The sequence below is a fragment of the Tachypleus tridentatus genome, chromosome 9, assembly GCF_004210375.1.
Source record: "Tachypleus tridentatus isolate NWPU-2018 chromosome 9, ASM421037v1, whole genome shotgun sequence".
NCBI classification, from domain to species: Eukaryota; Metazoa; Arthropoda; class Merostomata; order Xiphosura; family Limulidae; genus Tachypleus; species Tachypleus tridentatus.
The window spans coordinates 25,563,975-25,585,758 of NC_134833.1; the positions used below are offsets into that span (position 1 = coordinate 25,563,975).

Below are 21,784 nucleotides of genomic sequence, written 5' to 3' on the forward strand. Positions count from 1 at the left end.
GATTTCGATACCCGTGGTAGTGTGACACAGAGGTGTGTTTCTGGACTTACAATGTTAAATACCAGATTTCGATACCCGTGGTAGTGTGACACAGAGGTGTGTTTGTAGACTTACAATGTTAAATACTAGATTTCAATACCCGTATTAGTGTGACACAGAGGTGTGTTTGTGGACTTCCAATGTTAAAATCCAGATTTCGGTACTCGTGGTAGTGTGACACAGAGGTGTGTTTGTGGACTTCCAATGTTAAAATCCAGATTTCGGTACCCGTGGTAGTGTGACACAGAGGTGTGTTTGTGGACTTACAATGTTAAAAACCAGATTTCGATACCCGTGGTAGTGTATTCTTATCATTTTTACTATACATTTCTTAGGTATACGTCTCTTTGGAAGTTTTAACCATTTCTTCCTTCTCACTTACCCATGTTTCTTTTCCATTTTACATTAAGTGTCCTGTAGACATTTTCACATTATTTTATTTAACCATTTGGTGTATTTCCACTGAGTAAACAATATTCCAACTAATTATATTTTATTACAGCCTCAGTCCAAATCTGTGGGTCACGGATTCAAACCTCTGTCACCAAAGGTGCTCGCCCTTTCAGTTGTGGGAGCCACTACAATCTAACGGTCAATCCCACTATTCGTTGGTGGAACGGTAACCTAAGAGATAGTGTTTACTATCTGCTTTCTCGCTGGTCTGTCATTGCTAAGTTAGGGACGATTAGTGCAGGTAGCCCTCGAGTCACTTTGCGTGAAATTCAAACCTAACCTCTTTCAATTAATTTATTTAAATTGTAAATAAATATCAACTTAATAAACATTCTTTTCTTATTCCTTCTTGTGCCCAAGTTCCCCACTGGTACAGCGGTAAGTCTACAGACTTACAATGTTAAAATCATAGGTTCAATTTTCTTCGGTTAACTCAGCAGATCGCCCAATGTGGCTTTGCTATAAGAAAACAAACTTGTACTCAAAGTTTATCAGTTTGTCTTCCCCCTGCCTTTACTGTCATTCTTTGTATCTCTGTAGCTTTTCTGTATCATCCTAAGTTAGTCTGATAAAATTCATTTCTCGATGTCCATAATAGGCACAGCGCAGATAGTCCTCTTTGTAGCATTGTGCTAAACTACAAACAAGAAAAGTTGGTCGAAAATTGTCGCGGCGACAAAAAAGCTTATTGATAACTTCATAATTAAAAATGTTTGTCTATTTTAGTATAACAAAGTCACATCGGGCTATCTGCTGAAGTCTACCAAGGGATTTAAAAATAAACTGTTATGGTTAGTCTTAGTAATAATATGATTAAGTTTATCACATAGTTTATTGGTTAATCGTAGTAACGGAAGATGTATGGTATGCAAATACTACTGGTACAATTGTTATATAATAAACAAATAATCCTATATTTCTATTTGGAACATGGCAAATGGGATCAAGATGAAGTGCTAATTTAATCCTAACAGTTATTTTTATAACAGGATCCAGAATCCGTGCAAAAAGTCCATCAGTTGCATGAGCTGATTGTATCCTATATCACTTTTTGGGACTATTTTATGTAGAGCAGAGATACTGCTCGACTTCAGTAATTTAATGTTTTAGTTTATCAGCTACAAAAATGATTCTGGTAGTGAAAACAGATTATCTGTTAGATTTGTTGTAATTGCTGAGAGAGTTTGGACATATAAACCAGTCACTCAGAAATACAATTAATTGTTTTTATTATTCAAATACATCGTTTGATTTTAATCGCTTCACATAATCAAATAACCAACACTGACAGTTTTCTACCATTAGACGTTCAGCCCTAATTATCAACATTTTCTTACTTCTTGTCAGTAGTGTTATTTTTGTTCGTCGTAACTCTAAATGTCTGTTTTGTTTGTTTGTTTTGGAATTTCGCACAAAGCTACTCGAGGGCTATCTGTGCTAGCCGTTCCTAATTTAGCAGTGTAAGACTAGAGGGATGGCAGCTAGTCATCACAACCCACCGCCAACTCTTGGGCTACTCTTTTACCAACGAAAAGTGGGATTGATCATCACATTATAACGCCCCCACGGCTGGGAGGGCGAGCATGTTTTGGCGCGACTCGGGCGCGAACCCGCGACCCTCAGATTACGAAGTGCACACCTTAACGCGCTAGGCCATGCCAGGCCCTCTAAATGTCGTGTATATCATTCCGCTTGCAGTAAGTCAGTTCTTGTTCTTCCAATAGTATATCCACGAATCTCTCATTATAGCAAAGATCACGTAACTGTTTTCTAGTTTCATCACGAACCTTGAGATACCATAAATTTTCATTGTCTATGTTCCATATGCGTTATTTTTCTTTATAACTTTTATTCAAGAAAATATAATAGACTGTTTTTGTATCAAATTACTTTGATTAATCTTTACTATTCTAGTTTACATACATTTAAATCTATATTTTTTGCCCCCTCGTGGCACAGCAGAATTTTGCTGACTCGCAATGCTAGAAACGTTGTGTAGCTTTGTACTAAATTTCAAATAAACAAACATTAATATATATATATATAACTATGATCTGACAAATTAAACTAATAAGGTGACTTATCTCATAGTACGGTTTAAACACTAACGTAAATTTTTTAAAAAGATGTCAAGAATAAAATAGTACTGAAGAAATTAGTTGATTACAGAATCCTGTTTGATGCTAAACACAATAAGTTTGTTTTCCTGTTTTTGAATTTTGCGCAAAGCTACACGAGAGTTATCTGAGCTAGCCGTCCCTGGTATAGCAGTAAAAGATTAGAGAAAGACAGCTACTCAACACCACCTATCGCTAACTCTAGGGCTACTCTTTTACCAACGAATAGTGGGATTGAACGAATCATAATAACGTTCTCACGGCTCACAAGGCGAGCATGTTTGGTGTGACGTGGATTCGAACCCGCGATATTTAGATTTTAAAGTGAATGCCCTAATCACCCAGTCTTACCGGGACACAATGGGCTATTTGCGTTTTGCTCTGCCTCCCACTGGTATCGAAACTCGAATTTTGTCGTAATAAGCTTTCAGCCTTATCGCTGAGCCACGAGGGGGAGGGAGAAAAATAATGTAGGACCTACTTATAACATTAAAAACTTTATTATCGCTTTTTCTAATGGTATTCGTAAATGTTAAAATTTTCCAAGTCAATAAGTGTTTGACCGAACCATTTGATTGAATATAAGCAAAAATAGTGTTTCACTCTAACTTTGTATAGAGATGTAACTGTTTAATAAATTAATAGTTTTTGCTACCGTGTAGCAAAATACTACTTGATCGTAGTATTTGTAATAGTTGGGGCGTACAAATTATGAAGTGTGAACGTTCTGTTTAAAAGTCTTCAATCTGAAGACAAAAGGCGGAAGACTTTCGAAACGTCGTCCTCTACACTTGTGTCTCCACAATAGGCATTTCCGTTCATTCTACAAAGTTTGATCATGAATACTCTGCCTAAACAATCTGTCAAAGAATACAAAATTTAATCGTAATATGCTGGTGATTTATTAAGAGATAAATTTTCAAAATTACTTTTCTAGTTTATTTTAATGGTCAAATGAAGGTTACACAATTTGATACAAAGCAAGTGTTCAACCTTTTCCCCCCTTTACGTACGTGTATTATACGTCTAATCTGTGGAGGTTTTTCTCATATTTTTTGTCATTGCAGTTCATTCTTTTATTGCTTTCGTGCTACTATACTGACTATAGCACCTTTAAATTTGTCTGCATTTCATTTGCCCCTCGATTTAACAGCGGGGTAAAAAATGATGAAATTCGAGGTTCGATTTCTCACAGTGAACACAGCAGGTAGCCTAATTTGGCTTAGCACTAAAGACAATAGAAAAGCAATTCAGATACAACTTACTACCTATTTTTGTATTTACTGTTGTTTTAAAAAACTGAAACTCCATAACAAGGACGTTTCAATAAAACATTATAATCGTATTTCCTGTAATTTCCAGGTATATAATTTTAAAATTATTACTTTCATATTAGACAGAAGCAATAGGTCACCCGCCGGGACAGCAGTTAAGTCTCTGGATTTATAACGTTAAAATCAGCGGCTCGATTCCCTTTGGTGGACACAGCAGATAGCCCGATGTGGTTTTGACATAGGAGAAACACACACAGAATCAATAGAATAGTAAACATCTTTTGTCCATTTGAAAAGCCCCACGCTAGTACAGCGATATGTCTACGGATTTACAACGCTAAAATCAGGTGTTCGATTCCCCTCGGTGGGCTCAGTAGATAGCCCGATGTGGCTTTGCTAGAAGAAAAAAAACACACCCACAACCATTTGAAAAAAAAAACATACATAAAATAAATTCAACCTATGAAATTTCATTCGACACGAAGACAAACAAGGAAATTGTTTTCTAAGGTACATTTATTTAGCATCAATATTTGAAGCTATTGACTGCTTTTTTTTGCTTTTCCTTCAATATAGTTTTACTAATGTTACTCGATCTTTGTACCATAAAAAACACTATCCGCATATCTTATTTAAGTCTTTGACAATTCCTAATTTCCTTAAGACATAATAAAAATGATGCTGCATACTTGTTGACAGTGGGATGAGGCGATTTTTCTTTTTTGGAACATAGAAAGTTAAACGTATTTTGTAGTATCGTACTGATTCATTTCTAGGATAAAAACTTTTTTTCTTCAAATATCGCATTCCTCTTGACATGTAGATTAAGGGAAGTTTCGAGTTTTGGTGTCATTATTTGGAATGGGGCTGGAGGAAAAAATGCAAATTACAAATCAGTCAAATATCGGTTCGTGATTCAACTGAGGTGGCTTTTAAAGTATAGTTTTTTTTTTGCCTTTAGAGTTAAAAATGTATACGAAACACATCCTTGATTTCAAACCCGACAAAAAATACTAGCCGTTCAAGCTATCTTGAAAGATATTATTGCAATAACACTTACAAGTTAGCGTTGTACTGCGCATGTGAGATAGCGTTGACAACAGCTTGGTTACAAAAAGATACTTTGTTGCACGTGACTCAGAGGTGGTTCTGGAAGTAGAAACAGCGTAAGTCTGTGATAAATTTCAAACAATCGTTGAAGTACCATAGTAAAAGTTCGTGAAGATTTTGTTACGTTGAAGATGTTTTCGCTTGCATCACTGTTAATCTTAGGATTTGTAGTGCTAAGTAGCTCTCAGTATCAACCTACATGGAAGTCTATAGACAGCCGACCTTTACCGTACTGGTATGATGATAGCAAAGTGGGAATATTCATCCATTGGGGGGGTGTTTTCTGTACCCAGTTTTGGTTCAGAATGGTTCTGGGAACAGTGGCAACAAAGAAAATTGAAACCTTTTGTAGATTTTATGGATTGGAACTATAAACCAAATTTCACTTATGCAGCGTTTGCTCCAAGTTTTACTTGCGAATTCTATGATCCAGAGCAATGGGCTGAGATTTTTAATGCATCAGGAGCGAGGTAAGACACTTTAGTTTTTTATAGGTATCCAATTAGTGTATCTTTGCTTTGATAATTGAAATTGCTATAATGCTAGATATTTAGAGAGTTTATTCAGGATATAAAGCTTACAGTCAAAGTTAATTATTCATCATCGAGGAATTGCCTGTTTCTCTAAAAAAAAAAACTAGTGAACATCATTACATCTACACAATAATTTAGAAGTAATTTTATTATATTATTTTGACAAAAAATAGTTTTATGGCATATACGTATAATCTCAATAGATGTCTCTAACCAGAACCACTAGCACAGATCTCTGTACAGTTTTTGTTTTATCAACATTCCCAATCTTGTATTTAGCGCTGACACAGAGCTTTGAGTATTTTACTGATAAGTAATGTGACTTTACACTCACTGTACACTCCTGAATGTTATTAATCAAATCTTTGAGTGTCTAAAAAATAACTATTTTAATCTTATCATATGCATATCATCAGTAAAGCAACCTTTAAGTATTTTTATTAACTTTTTAATCAATGTTTTTTATTTTACCTGTTCATATATGAAGCATCTCTGAAAAAGGAGAAAGACAGGCCACAAATAACCACTGAGTTTGTTTTTTTTTTGTGGATTTTTTTTACTTATATCAAGTGCAGAATTTCAGTTTTGGTTAAAGAGTTTACAGATAACATATTGCATCAGAGTTCAAGGATATCTTCAAGTACCACTAGTATTAAGTTAATAATAGATTACTTGGCTACTGTATCAGCACTTTTGTTTATTTTAACAAGTATTTATAAACCATTGGCACTATTAGTAATAGTGATTCATTTTGTACTTTTGTTATTTTAAATATCATATATTAAAGTGTTATTCCTGCTATTTTTAGATGTATGCTATAAGTAATTAAAATATTAATTGCCCTTTGTTTTAATTTTTCAGATTTATTGTTACAATTTTGTATGTGCTTTTATTACTTTCAGCATGTGATTATAAGCCATCAATTTCTGTGCTGTTTTAGAAACGTTTTTAACACTTTAGCTTCTATCTTGTTAGTGATGTATAATAGTTTCCATTATTTCTCTTGCTTTTCATTTGTATATTAAGACTCATGTTGTTGTGGTGTTTTAGGTATGTTGTACTGACCAGTAAGCATCATGAGGGATACACGCTGTGGCCTTCAAAATTCTCCTGGAATTGGAATGCTGTGGATGTTGGACCAAAACGTGACCTACTAGGTGTGGTTACTGTATAAAAACACATTTTTCTGAGCCATTTTTAGAGTTGGGAATTAGTTGAATTTGATAACTGATTAGTTGGTGAACTCACTGTTGATCAGATACATTTAACTAATTGATTATTCTCACGGAGATTTGATAATTTGTAATAATCTGAAACACTGATTTTAATTAGATGACTATTTTCATGTGTCTTTATACTAATGGATTAAATTGAACTTCAAAGTAACTGATCAATTACTTCAATAGTTATAATAATCAAAACATTAATTTTGTAATTAGTTGAATAATTACGACATAAATTGATTATTTTATATAACAAGTTTCTAGTGGTAATAATTTCTATCAAGCTAACTGCCTGGCTGTACTATTTATGCACTTAATTGCTTACAGAGTTATGACCGTCTTCTTTAGAAAATGAGTTCTCTTAGTTGCTGTGCATCTTATACCATGTTTATATGTCTTCTAGTAAGGCAGTTTTTCTACCATGTTTATATGTCTTCTAGTAAGGCAGTTTTTCTACCATGTTTATATGTCTTCTAGTAAGGCAGTTTTTCAGTTTTTCTACCATGTTTATATGTCTTCTAGTAAGGCAGTTTTTCTACCATGTTTATATGTCTTCTAGTAGTAGTTTTCTACCATGTTTATATGTCTTCTAGTTTTTCTACCATGTTTATATGTCTTCTAGTAAGGCAGTTTTTCTACCATGTTTATATGTCTTCTAGTAAGGCAGTTTTTCTACCATGTTTATATGTCTTCTAGTAAGGCAGTTTTTCTACCATGTTTATATGTCTTCTAGTAAGGCAGTTTTTCACTGATTAAGTTTTGATAGATTTCAGTTGCTATTTTTTTACTTTTCTGAATATAACTTCTTATTTAACTTTTCAGTTATTCTTGGCTGATAGATTGTAGTTTTATAAATATGTCCTGTTATGTTTATCTTTTATGAAATTTATCAACTTTGCAACACATTGTTTCTATTAGTAGGTGGTAGGTTTACTATCACTTTTTTATATTTTACTTTTAAAAATAAATGTCACTGCAGACAGCATGTTTTTGTTTTCTTTATATCTAGTAATATAAACTTCATTGTTTATTTTTTACATTATATATATTAACTAATGCACAAGTTTTTCATAAAACTTTCCACTTGTTCCTTAAAACGTGGATATAGAGTTCCAAATCAGTTAATTTTATTGTAAAACAAAACAACATTTTTTAATCTCTTGTATATCACATGAATATGCCCCAAGAAATTAGTGTTACATTTTGTACCTCGTGACTTAATTGTACATTGAAATCATTTGAAGATGGAAGAATTTTATTGTTATGTAGTCTATATATAACTAATTGACACACACATTTATCTTTAAGGAGACTAAATACTATTGTTTTATAATTTTCTGTAATTTAATATATTCATAATAACCCAGAAGAGTTTCTGTATGGCTGAAAGTTGTCTTTATTATATATTAAAATAATAATAGTATCTAGTTTCTTAGTGAAGCTTAAAGAATATTTCTAGCTTGCTAAGTAAACTTTCTTAACACTTTGGCTCCTAAGCCTATTTTGCTGATACTTTCCAGGGTCTCACTAGTCATTTTACAATTACCTTTCTGAGGAAGAATGTATATGTAGCCATTGTGTCCCAGCCAATAAGTGACCCTTTAAAAAGAAAATGAGCATGACTCACCATGTGGGAGCTAATGTGTTAATGAGAGTGTAACCCAAACAAGAGTATTATAAATAACTTATATTTCTTGAACCCATATCCTTCTTAGCACTGATGGAAATAAGTAGATGTTACTTTGCAGTAACAAGAAAATATTTATGAAACATGTTCCCCAAAGATGAAGCGTGTGTTAAGAAATAATAGTTTCCTTCGCTTTGTTTGTACCAGGTGATTTGGCAAATGCAATTAGAAAGAAAACTAATATTCACTTTGGAATCTACCACTCTCTTTTTGAATGGTTCCATCCTTTGTATCTGTATGATAAAAAACAATGACTGGAAGTCACAATTCTTTGTAAAGGTAAATTTATGTATATTTACCTTTTAGATGTGGTATTGGGTAAAGTAATGTGCTGTAAGATAATGTGTAAAATCACATGTTTTTCATGTTAATTTTCAAGATATCATATTTAATTTTTTTATTGCCATTTTCATAAATACCTCACATGGTGACAGGGTTATTTCTGGACAAACAATAAAGAATAAAAATACATGTTTTAATATTCCATTATCTGTTTGAACTTTGGGAAGTTTGAGGGAAAACTATTTCTTCAAGATGGTATAAAAGTCCAAGCTCGTGTCTGATTAGTGTCACACTTAAAACTGAAACAAGTTATGTAGTGTATCCTACGTACAGGACTATGGCAGTTAAAGTGTTAGTACTTTTAAACAAATTAATTTGATAAGAGAGTTTTTTATTATTATTGATGGTATTATAGATATGCTTGAATAATTTGTAGCATTTTTTAAAAAAATTCATCTTTACATATATATATATATATATATATATATGTGCCTTGGGCATCGTTGTATCTTCCAGCATGACAATGACCCTACTCACACATCGAAATATGTGCAATTCTGGTTGCAGAAGAACCATATAAGCATTCTTGCATCATCTAATTTTGCAAGAAAGTTTCATGTAGCATAGAAAGATGCAAAGAAAAAAAGACAAATAAAGGTTAATTTTAGGCTTAAAATGAAGAAAAAATGTAATCTTAAATGTATATGACCAGATATTAAGTAGCAAAATTATTCCACTTCCTCATTTATAAGTTTTAAATTGATTTGAAAATATGTTATAATAATCTCATACCTCAGTGTGTACAACAATCAAGTTTATTAGTTGAAATTAAAGCAAAGTAACTCTGAAATACATATAAATATCAAATCCTTTTTTTACTGTAGTTACAGAGCAAACCAGACATAATAAAACAAAAAATATTACAACTGAAAATATTGTTTCTGTCAAATTCTGATGAATAAATCCATGTCAAATGATTAGTGAGTACAAGTTTTACGCACCAGTAAACTTTTTACTTTTCCATACTATATACTTTGTTTAAGACCAAGACTATGCCTGAACTGATAGAATTGGTGAACATGTACAAACCTGAAGTCATCTGGTCAGATGGAGACTGGGAGGCTCCAGATACATACTGGAACAGTACAGGATTTCTTGCATGGCTTTACAACGAAAGGTATTACTCACAGATCCACACTTTATTACTATATTAATGAGTAATAATTGAGTAAGCATTATGTTACTTCTGAATAAAAGCAAGTAGTTCTACATCTCCCATTGGAATGTTTTTGTTTCATTTACAACAGGTTAAATGTTTTATAAATTTAATATTAGGTTTTAATTATAAGTAATTTATTCAAAGAGCATTTTATTTTTTCAGTTTAAATATTTTATTTATCAGTAAGTTAACATGTTTTAATTACTTGATGGATTGGTTCAAAACATGTTGTGTGTAATTAAGTATGTTACATTTTTCATAAGTAACTAAAAAAAAAGTTGACAACATTTCTTGCAGTTACTGAGATTGTACTGTATAGAAAATCCAACAAACAACCTTTGCTTAATATTGTGCTCCTGATAGATTTTGTACCTCTTACTGTTTAAAATCATTTTTGTGCTGTTTTACTATAGCAAACAAAAATAATAATAAAAGGTAACATTATGCTTAATTAATTTAGCAAAGCAAAAGTTTTTTTTCCTTGCATTTATAATTTATACCTGTTAATTAGCTTTGACAATTTTAATTACTTAACATAGGAACTAGAAATTGACACTGTATGTTTATGATTTTATAGGAAATAACTAAGAATAAATGAAAACTTTGAAATAAATATTGGTAGACATGGCCCTAACAGATTTAGTTACAAATATGAAATGATCTACATAGTAGTAACAAGAATCATCTACAAGTATGAATCAACATGATATACTGACAAAACTAGTTAAACAATATGGTATTCTGGCAACATCAGCTACAGGTATAAAACAGTATAGATGGTATAGCAAAAACACATTATTAGTATGGACCAACTTGGTACCAGAAATGATCTGCTACTAATACCAATAAATATCGGCAACCAGAAGGAACCAACATGGTTTAAGGAATGATCAGTTACCAATACGAACCAAAATGGTACCAGAATAGATCAACTACTAGTGTGAACCAACATAATTCAAGAAACAATCGGCTACAGGTATGAATGAATGTAGTGCCAAAAAAAAGATCAGCTGTCAACATGAACAAACATAACAGCCAAACTCTGGAGCTCAAGAAAATATTCCTTTGTATTAATTGTTTTATTTAGAAGAGGTTTACAACTCTAATAAGAATACCATCCTTAACTCCTACAAACTGAAGAGATAATATGTACATCATTAGATGAAACCAAATCATTACAAACTCTACACATGTATTGATTATACAAAATGTCAGATAGTGATGCTTAAATGAACATTATAAAAAAAAACGTTTTAAAAAATCTAGCTCATGTACTCATGCACAAACACTTTGTCATGGTCCGGTTTCACGTAATTACTTCCAAATTTTCTCTTCACCTTATAGTAAGTAAGTGTTAAGAATATTCTTACCATAAGCTTAAAAAAACCTTCAATAAATAAAGTTGAAATTGCAATGAAACTTTTCACAAGCTATAGGACTTTGCCCTAAAAACCTTGAGCAGATAGGTAACAAAAACGTTTTTTGACATTTAACGGTTCTTGTTTTTCTACAAGGAAGATATCTATTCCAATTTACATTGTTATAACAAATATATATCTATATGTTCAATGAGAATGACATTTTACTATATATCATGGTAATAAAATAATTATCTGAACCTCATGTGTGCATGTCGTTATAATTAACACAATTTTTTTTGTTTCCATAGTCCAGTGAGGAACACTGTCGTGGTCAATGATCGCTGGGGTTCAGGCATTGCTTGTCATCATGGTGGTTTCTTCACTTGTCAGGATAAATATAATCCTGGTAAGTATGTAACAGTTTGTTTGTTATCATTAGCTAAAATAAGTACAATAGTATATGTTCTAATATAAATACTGGACTAGTTTTTAAAAGGAATTGGTGTAAAGAATCGTTTATAAATTTATATGAAAATGAATGTAAATTAAGTTATTGTCTCTCTGTAGATGTGATGTTCTAGACCAGTGGTTCCCAACCAGGGTTGCAAGATAGCATTCAGGAGGTGCGAGATAACATTTCAGTTTTTTTTTATATAAAGTTGTTTTTTTTCAATTTTATATTAAGGGTACTGTCTTATATATTCAAAATTACGTTGTAAATGTAAACGTTACCTAAATACTCAGCACAACTAATTAGGTTACATTTGTGAATGTCGTCTTAAAGTGTCTGTTATTTATTCATGTTATGTATTCACATGATCATGACTCGAGAAACTTCCAGAAGTATCCAGAATTAATCAATGACGTCATGTGACATATATTTGAAAATGTTCTAGAAAGTCTCGCAGAGTATATAAACCCATGTGTGATGCTATGGTAGTCAGTGCATTGTTGATTCTGTGTTCGTGCAAAAAACTTCATTATGTCAAAGAAAAGGAAATGGAATGATGATTATGTGAAGTTTGGTTTCACTTGCATCAGAACAACTGAGGATCTGCAGAAATCCCAGTGCATGCTTTGTGATGCTGTCCTTTCAAACGCAAATTTGAAGCCATCTAAGCTACAGGAACACTTCAACAACCGGCATGGTGGAGCAGCTGTTGCAGGCCATGATGTTGAATCATTGAAAGGTAGAAGGGCCCGCTTTGATTCTCAAGCATCCCTTCCAAAATTAGGTTTTATATCTGCTGACAAACCACTGCTGATGGCTTCATATCACATGGTGTATAAAGTAGCCAAATCAAAGAAGCCCCATACAATTGCAGAAGAGGTGATAAAACCATGTGCATTAGAAATGGCAACAATTGTTTCGGGAAAAGAAGCCTCAAACAAGCTAAAATTAGTGCTGTTATCAAATAATGTTATTCAAAACCGAATTGGTGATTTGAGTTTGGACATGTTGGACCAAGTTATCGCAGATATCAGGGCTAGTCCCTCGAAAATCTCCCTTCAATTGGACAAAACAGCTGATGTTGCAAATTGCAGTCAACTCATCACATTAATGAGGTTTGTCCATGATGGTGCCATTATGGAAGATTTCCTGTTCTGTGAAGATCTGAAAAAAATCACAAAAGGGAAGATGTCTTCCAGTGTGTGAAGGACTTCTTTGCAAAATATGATTTAGATTATCCAAATTATTGGTTCTGTGTGTACTGATGGTGCTCCTGCTATGCTAGGAAATAAATCAGGATTTTTTTTGCACTGATGAAACAAGAGATTCTGTACTTGCAAGGTACTCACTGTTTTCTTCATTGACATGCTTTGGCATCAAAAACATTGCCTCCAAAGTTGGAAAAGGTCCTTGACACTTCTGTGAAGACCATCAACTGGATTAAGGGTTGTGCTCTGAACCACTGCCTCGTTTTGTGAAGATTTTGGAAGTGAGCATTCAGTTTTGCTTTTCCACACAGAAGTCCACTGGCTGTCACGTGGGAGAGCTTTAACACGCTTCTTTGAACTGCGAGAAGAAGTCAAAACTTTTCTGAAGAAACGTGACTATGATCTGCCCGGAGAAATAGAATAACAAGAATTCAACCAAATGCCAGCCTATTTGAGTGATACTTTCACTCATATGAATGACTGGAGTGTATCTCTTCAAGGGAAAAGTCACTAATTCGTAAACATTGAAATGCTGCAAAAGTTAAATGCTTTCAAAGAAAAGTTACATCTCTGGTGTTGACAAGTTAAAAGAGGGAATATTTCAAATTTTCCATCACTCAAAGAAATGGTAGGTGAGGATGAGTCACTAATTCCATGTGTGTGTAAAGGAATTGTGGATCATTTGTAAATACTATGAAAGTCATTTGAAAGGAAATTTCATTTCATGTATGGATAAAAATTTATTTTTTTGTAGGCCATGTAGGGTTTATGAAACTTTTAGTTTGTTGTAATATTTTTTCTTTTCCAAATGTTTCGTTTTTGTTTATATATCATTAAAAACTAATTATAAAAACTTGTTTTTGCCACATTCACCTTTATTCTTAAATAAATCATTACTGTGAGGGGTGCAAGAACATATTAAAATTTTTTAGGGGTGCAGGGCATAAAAAGGTTGGGAACCACTGTTCTATACCTACAGATATTTGATAAGGAAGTATGTATCTTGCATGTGAAAGTAGATGTTTTGCTTAGTGGCTGAAGGAATATATCATTGGTCTCTCCAAAGAGAAATATTCATACAGGAAAATTTTGAAATGACACACAGCAGAGTAAATACAACAGTTAGAAGAAAAGTATTCATTCTGAGCATTTGGTACACTAATGAGCTCCAAGCAGTGTAAAGGCTATAAATACAAAAGAGAATTCTCTCGCACAGAAATGAAACTGAGCATATATCCTGGTAATGTTAACCACATTGACAAAGGCTTACAAAAACCAAACCACAATTTGAAGCCATTGACTTGTTTTTATAAGAAAGATGGCCCAAAATATCATAGTCACCACATTACTGTTTAAACAGATACCCTTCAAGTCCATCAGTGGACATTTATGTCTATTGGTCTGCTTGGAATGCAGTTTAAAATTGTAGACCTAAGATACTAACCAGGTTTAAACAAGCTGTATAGGAAGATAACTGACACGGTTGTTAAAGAAAACAGTTTAATCTTGTAGAAACATCACTGTAGATACCATTGTAATGAAGCAGCAGGAATAAATAGAACATGACCAATGGAAAAAATGTACAATTTTCAATACTAGTGCAATACTTTTTTTTTTTCAAAAACATGTAAATGGCTTTTCACATTAATTACATGTTCAAACTGTCTCTTTAAAGTTTTAAATTAGAGACGAAGTAGATTTTTACATATCAATTATAGTTCTGGGAACTTGAACTCAGTCCCTGAAATTTATTGATTGTTACTTTTTGGTATCTAATGAGTTGGTACTTGATAGTTATAACAGGACAGAATTAGCAAATAGTTTTGTTTGGTTATAGATGGCTGAATATTCTGGTTTCAACATATTCACTATTCAATTAGAAAGTGGCTACCTTTGAAAAATGTTTTACTCATTCATTGGGAAAAAAATTATTTAAAGGTCCTTGGGTCCAATGTCTTACATTTTTTGATGCCTTTAGGGAAATTACAAAATCGTAAATGGGAAGATGCCATGACGCTAGACAAGAATTCTTGGGGCTACCGAAGAACTGCTAATTTGAAAGACTACTTGAGTATGGAAGAATTAATTAGTATCCTAGTTGAAACTGTGAGGTAATTGTATTGTCTTAATGGAGAAAGTTATTACACTATGTCAAATAATATATGTACATATGGATTGGATGTGATGTTGTTTTTTTAAAACTTGTTTGCAATGATCACTTTGTTGAAAGAGGCAAAAAAATCCAAAGTAGAAAGTATGTTAAGGACATGTTTGCATTTCAACTGTACATCATGAAGAATGCTTGGATGACAACACTTCAGTAGCACTGTAAAGTATTTTGATATAACTAGTGTCACAGAACACTTTATGCTGTTGTTTTGTTACATTTACTATATATGTTCTTAGATTTTATATATTATGAACATATTGTTATTAACCCTTGTACGGCAGCCATCATCAACTGATGTTGTCACTTACAACATTCCCACTGTTTAAGGGTTAAATCAAACTTCAAACCCAGTAATGGAAACAAGTGTAGCTGGCATGCTTATGATAAATCACATGATTCAAGAAGAAACTTCTTTTAGATGTTATTCTGTCTGCAACATCAATCTATTAGTTGTCCTATAAATTAATATTTTATCATAAAAATAAACTTCAATCTCATTGAAACTGATCTTCTAGCCTCATTTGAAGGAGTTATAGTACACTAGTTCACCTACACTTCAGTTCTAATTGAAAACTCCAAAATACAGAAAACAAAATGAAATAGGATAATTCAGTTTTCATGGTCCCTGAAAACTCTAATTTTTATATTCATCTTAATAAAGCTAATAAAATTAACTTAATTTTGGCAGAAGTTCCTCTCATGTCTTAAAAATGGCTTAATTTTGTCAATGAAATATTGTGCATCTTTTATTTGGTATGGGTATTGAGTGGAACTATATTCTAACTAGTAAAGTGATGTATAATGTACACAATAAACATGTCTTGTAACCATTACATAAAATCATCACCGAGTCATTAGTTGATGTCGCCTGTGATTCAGAGTTGAATATTTAGTGTTGAATGTACCCTTTGTCGTGCATCCAAGTAATTAATGTAGACGATTTTCTAAGTCCTTAATTTTTAAAGTTTAGAAAGAGTGGGAACCCTGTAACTGTAGAAATACAACAACTAAGACAGTCCAGTAAAGTAATTATAATGAACTGAATGTTGCCAGTTTATGATACAAGTTGCAAAGAATTACTACCAATACAATTATATAAATGATCATTTTTTAAGTTTTTAGCAGTGTCTCCTATTATCTTTACACTGGAGATAGCAGTGCTCTGGATGATGCAAACTAACAAGAACAGGTTGAAGTTATATCTGTCCCTTTTTGTTCTAAGCTGCTTAAAGAAGTTTTCTCTAAAAATTTACAGAAATAAAAAATAACTTGTTATGCTTTTTTTTAATACAAATTACTTTTATCTGCTTGATCAAAATTATGCAAATCTAGAATTATTTCCTACAGTAGCTCAGTACTAAGCCTGAAAGCTTGAAATGCTAAACTTTTGGGTTCATTTCCCATACAACACAAATAGCCTATTGTATAGCTATGTGCTTAATGATAAACTATAATCTAATATTCAGTAGTTACGTCATTATTAATACAATATAGTATTAGCATTTCAAAGCTTCTCACACATTCTGTTATAAAGCAAAGCTCTGCAGTCAATTTTCCATTAAGGAAAAGTTATTAAAATTGAATTATATTTTCAAATCTTACCAGTGGATATATTAACTGAGTAGTGAACCTCGTGTGAAGAGTTTACATTTCCCATACAAATTAAATGTTTAAATTTTGTTTCAATATTTGTGTCAAGCCTACAGTTGCAACTTACATTACTTTAGTTTTATATGCAGTTCTAATAAACTCACACAGTCAATCTTAATGTTGGAAAGATGAACTCAGTTGTTTATTCCCTTAATTTCCATTAGTTGTGGAGGAAACATTCTGATTAACGTTGGTCCCACTCATGATGGTAGAATCATACCAATATTTGAAGAAAGACTTCGAAACCTTGGAAAATGGTTAAACGTAAATGGCGAAGCTGTTTATGAAAGTCGACCTTGGACCTATCAAAATGATACAGTTACACCAAATATATGGTAAGTAAAATATTTGATAAAATCTTGTTACTCATCAAGCAAAGCTGGGTAGACTATTCCTACATGAAATAGCTGGCAGAGCCACTTTATCCTGTGCCAAGCTGACATAATGTTATTGATATATCGAAGGCCTGTCAGGATGGCACTCTCTGTACTGTATTGTCAAGTAAAATGTCTAACAGAGTCATTCTTTTTGTATTGTTTTCACAGGTTGATTAGCATCTAATGAAATACTTTGAATGTTTCTTTTATTTTTCCACTCTGTGAATTATCATCATTTCAATTCTTCTCTTTCATTTGATTGTGTTATTTACAGAATTTCAAAATATACCATAAAATCAGACATCATTATAATCATACCTGAAACAGTATGGAAATTCTTTTACTCCATTTCCTTTTTTCAGAAATAAACTCGTAAAGATTATCAGTTCAGTTGTTTTTAAAACATTTTAAATTATTTTATAGAGGTCTAATTTCAATTATCCTAAAAACTTTATTATAGAAGAAAACATTTCTTATGTTCTTTAAATTTTAGCTGCTAAACAAAACGTTATTGGACATTCATGGTCATAAAGGTGCATGTATAAACAAGAGGACTTCTTTTCTCTCCAGTAGTTCTGGAAAAAAATAACCATGAGAAAGAAACAGGAGTGTCGTCATTCCCTCTTGAAAAACACAAAATTTCCGTCTTGTGTGCTTATTGTGCATCATAATAATTCTATGCTTTTATAGACCTATAAATTTTAGAGAAATGTTTCTTACTTTGTAACTTTTCCATACATGTATCAAAACATCATTTACATTTTGATACATGTAGATAGCCATTTTTCAGTGTCTATGCTTGTTATGAGTATTATGACAAATAAAATGGCTTTCATTATATGTTTTTAATGTTTAATCCTTATAGATTGTTTTTTCTGCTTGTGTTTTTGTCTAGGTACACAAAAGGAAGGAAGAATACTATTGTTCCTACTGTGTATGCATTTATTTTGAATTGGCCAAAGAACAACCAGCTTTATCTAGGAGCACCAATTTTGAAAAGCACTTCCAAAATCTCAGTACTTGGTGTGAAAGGTATTCTGGACTTTAAAAAGGCTGCAACAGGAGGTGTATTCATATATTTTCCACTGTTGACTCCAGATATCCTTCCATGTCAATGGGCCTGGGTGTTAAAGATGGAAGGTGTAGTGAACTACCAATGATAGTAAAGTAGATTTGTGTGAAAATGGTAAACAAATAATTAGTGTTAAATGTAAGATAAATTACACTGTGTTATTAATCATTACCATAAAAATCTGATTAGTAAATAGCTTAAAGAAACTTGATAATAACTATAACAAAGTTACTTAATATAGTTCACACCATAAACGATACTCATAAAAGCTGATGCTATAAGTAGCACCTAGACCAACTCCTGTGTCTGTTGTATCCCAAATAGACATAATTCTGAATTCTGATTGGCATATTTTAATATACTAGCAGAAGCAAACTAAAAGTTCACTGGTAAATTTCCTAAAGTAGGAATGAATAAATAAAAAATATGCAATCAACCCAATGTCTCAGATCATAGCATGTATCCAATATGATAGTCTGGTGGGTCATTTACAATTGTATTGTTATTTCAAAAAGAAAACAAATTAGATTTGTTTTTTAAGCAAAAGGAAACTGCCTGCAATGGTATGCTGATGTAAATGTTTGTTTGTTTCTCGATGCAATGGGTATATCTAACATTCAAATTTGCTTAGTAGCTGCAAGGAACTTTCTGTTTGGAATGACACAGTTCCTTGTCATTTTACTGAGTGCAAAGGTCTGCTACCAAATTGGCTGCTTTTTGACAATTGTCATTTCTGTAAGATGTATCAAAGGGGAGGTATTCATTTCAAATCAATTTATTCAACGTGGTGTAATAAAACCATGCATGTATGTAATACAAACATAAAAGCAAATATGTTCTTAAACCAACCAACTACATGTAACAGAAGAACCTTTTGTTTTGTGAAACTCCTTTTTTTCAAAGTAAGTTCTCAAACTGACTGTTCAGCATTTGTAGTTGCTGTTATATTGATACCAATATGAAATTTTAAGAGTTGCAAAACGTTTCTTTGTAATACACTCTTAAAGAAGCTTTTTTTTTTCTAAGGATTAACCATTCAGAAAATACAAAACATGGCAGTCATTTCACTACTGTAAAGCACATAACTGAGAATAGAAAGAAGATAAGGAATCTTATTTAAAAACAAGAATGTGAATTTTTAACATGACTTTCAAATTAACATTTATTCACATCATCAGTAATTGGTTTACTTCAAAATGCAGATCAAATTTGTGTACCAAGATATGTATTTTTATACTTTTTTTAGGTCATAATTTTAGTAGATATAAACTGTCTACTCTGTAAGTTTCAGTAAATCATGAATTGGTAACTTTTAATAAGGTTTTCTTTAACATTAACACTCCTACGAAAAGACGTTTCTAGTCCTGATTTCTCCAAGCCCGTTCCCCTGGCTGTGGTTTCGCTAGATAGTAGATAGGGACAGTGGGAATCTCGTTAATCCATTCATTAATGGATTTAAATGGCAATTTCATTTAAATACAAAATTATTAGCCTAATATTGATAACCTTTCAAGTTGCTCTGGGGCCTATTAGGCCCCACTTTTCGTAGGAGTGTTAAAGAAATTGTAAAGCCATATTTGAAAAGTAAACTACAGTTAACAACTTTTAACTGACTTTGTTTTGTTGATATTTAACAAACTCAAACACTAAATACTTTAAGAAATGTAATTGTTGGTTTATTTACATATTCAGCTCTTGTTATTGGGAATGTGTTTTCACACTTTTTTGTGATTCTTGTTTGCATATCTTATATTAAAATCAGACCAATAAATGATGTTGATTTCTTTATGTAGTGTTGTATATATCTTCCAGTTATTTTTGTTCTTGTTTTAACACAAGTATTTTAATAATTTATAATTTTATTAATCTGGTATGTCAATTTCACCATGTAGGCAGACTATCTGACAGTTTTTGTAATGTTATGTGCATGACTTTGAGGATGCTAGTATTCTATATGAACTATGGTCAGATTCCACAGTTCAGTCATACAAGTTACTGGTGAGTGCTTTGAAGAAGTTTCCTTCCTTCTAACCCATGAGTTCGTAATTAGGGACAGTTGTGTGCAGATAACTCTCCATATAACCTTTGTGCAATAATTCTGAAAGAAACTGTAGATACTTGCACTACACAATGGTGCTGTGTCACCAATTTGAAAAATTCATGACTTGTTTCTTTGGTATAATCAACACTTGTTCCATTTTTAACTTAGTGCTGAGGCCCGGCATGGCCAAGCGTGCGACTCGTAATCTGTGGGTTGCAGGTTTACATCCCTGTCGCGCAAAACATGCTCACCCTTTCAGTTGTGGGGGGCATTATAATGTGATGGTTAATCATAGGTAATTTAACAATATTGTTGCTATTAATTATGATAATCTAAATATTTGTAAAATATCACAACCTTTTTGAAAATTCCACATCTAAACTTTTAATCTCTTTGGAAATTTGAGAAAGTAATACTAAACTGCTTCGATGTGTTGACCACCACAAGTTTACCTCTCATTTACGCTCTTATTATATTTAATTAATACTAGCTGCATGTGGTATAATAATACATCCTTTGTTAAATTTCATTTAGTTTTTTCTGTGTACTTTGTCATATTTACAATTGTTGTAAATTCCTTTTCTAAGTCTTATTATTATTAAACTTAAATCTTATTGCATTTGATTCTTCAGCTTTTACAGAAAAGTTAAAAGTCATATTAGTTGTGTTAAACACAACTTGTAGTATGGTTAATACATATTTTTTCATTACAAATATGTGGTTGTATTTCAAATAATGTATCAATATCTTAGTTATATAATATCTTTTATTTTCATAAACATTAGTTTTTGGTTGTATTATGGTGATTATCCATTCCTAAACAGTAATGTATGTCAAATTTTACCTTGAATCTCAGTCTCTGCTAAAGCTACACTACTGGAACCAGTTCACAGGTTTACCATTGCTCAAGATGCTTCAAGTAAGGATTGTGGAAACTTTCTTACACATCTGCAACAGTTCTCAAAGTTATAATCAGTGATGTCGAGAAAACCCACTTGTAGAGAAATATATATGTAAAAAAACGGCTCGTTTGGGTTAAGAAAATATTTTACGTAAAGAAACAAACAACATTTCGACCTTCTTCGGTCATTGTCAGGTTCACAAAGGAAGAAAGTTGGTGTGGTGTTTGTCAGTGTAGTTTTTATACAGTATAGACCTTAGTTTTGTGCCTGGTTTTTGAATAAATTTAGTATTAACTGGAATGTCATATTTTGTTACTAGTTTTTGCCAAATGTTGGTTATTTTTCTGCTGATGTTGGGAATATATGGTTGTGATTTTTTGATTCGTGAGATATATTTACTTTTGTTGGTTGATTTTGCTTTCTGTCTAGGTGTGTGCATATCATGTCTTCTAGGGTTTGTTGAGGAAATTTATTGATGTTGATGAAGTATTGTTTTATTTTGTCAAATTTGTTAATTTTATCTGGTGAGCATAGTTTTATGGCTGTTTATTTGGTTTCTTAGTATGTTGAGTTTTTGTTTTGTTTCATGTGCTGAATCCTAAGGAATGTATGGTC

At 32.2% G+C, this 21,784-nt stretch overlaps 1 pseudogene across 1 annotated transcript; it reads left to right on the plus strand.

Annotated features, from left to right (window-relative positions):
• The first annotated feature begins 4,971 nt into the window (after nucleotides 1-4,971).
• Nucleotides 4,972-20,014, plus strand: LOC143224878 (alpha-L-fucosidase-like; annotated as a pseudogene). The gene is made up of 8 exons (XR_013013493.1): nucleotides 4,972-5,463; nucleotides 6,577-6,683; nucleotides 8,584-8,715; nucleotides 9,762-9,895; nucleotides 11,607-11,704; nucleotides 14,936-15,068; nucleotides 16,942-17,112; nucleotides 18,050-20,014. The product of XR_013013493.1 is annotated as an alpha-L-fucosidase-like (transcript).
• The last annotated feature ends 1,770 nt before the right edge of the window (nucleotides 20,015-21,784 follow it).